Genomic DNA, 1,159 nt, shown 5'->3' with positions numbered 1-1,159 from the left:
AAGAACTTTGAAAAACTTATTTATCTTACAAAGAGGTATTGCTATTGTAATTAATCTTTTGCATCAAGCTCATCTGATGTTCTTCAAAAATGATTCAATCTGAATCATTCAATATGATATATTAGTCTTGATGTGTCAATTAATATTTCCTCTTAATTATTTAAACCTACATTAGGCACTTTAGTAATCCACTGACAGTGTTCTAGCAACATCAGTGACTTAATGACCTATGTGAAATAAGCAACTTAGTTAGTTATAAAAAAGTTTACAGAAAGCTTTCCAAAGCAACTGGTATGTCAACCTTTAAAATGTTAGAAGAGTTCAGGGAATCAAAGTTGGTATTTTTATGGAATGTTTAGAGCCAAACATAAATATTTTAGTGAAGTGAACTGTTCAGTCATCTGAAGTTTATGACTTGTTTCAAAACCATTTATCTAGTCAGAAGGCATTCTTAACATATAATATTTCTGCTACACAATTGCAGTGACAAAGTATTAAAGTCATCCTTATTTTAAAGAGTTCTGTATACTTATAATAGTTAAAAAAATTGGAGACTGGTGGGGTGATTAATAAAAGCAATGTAAAGCAATCACCAATATAAGCATGTACTTGTTGAAGGATAATTACTTACTTTTCAACAATCTCAAGATTATATGATTTTAGGTATTTTTTCCCATGACCCAAATAAGGACCTTTTCTGAAACCTCATGAAACAAAGAAATAATGTAATAAATATTAATAGAGCTGTTTACATGGTTCTGTTGCTGAATTTATGCTTGCAATAATTCAGGTACACTCTCCAAATTGCTAGCAAGGGGAAGAAATGGGCTTTATTAATGTCTACAATTTCTGCTGCTCTACATCTTGCTCAGAAAATTATTGCTTAAAATCAGTGAAATGTGTAAGATTGTTTTTCTTTAGTTTCAGTACAGCATTTTATCTCTATTACTGTTTCATTTTGAAATTTTCAAGGTTAAGCAACTAGTTCATTCATGGTATCATACAATAAAAATGAAATTATATTAAAAGGTAAAATTTTGCTTAAGTATTAGATAAAGCTAAGGTGTCAATGTGATTATGTGCTACCATAACAAGGAAGACTTCTTTAATTGAAGTTATCTTCTTCATTTCCTAAAAAAGAGTTATATGTGATTTTTTT

Source organism: Condylura cristata, unplaced genomic scaffold (assembly GCF_000260355.1).
Source record: "Condylura cristata isolate star-nosed mole 26May11 unplaced genomic scaffold, ConCri1.0 scaffold00003, whole genome shotgun sequence".
NCBI lineage: Eukaryota > Metazoa > Chordata > Mammalia > Eulipotyphla > Talpidae > Condylura > Condylura cristata.
The sequence above is the reverse complement of the archived record's forward strand: the minus strand, read 5'-3'. Positions refer to the sequence as shown.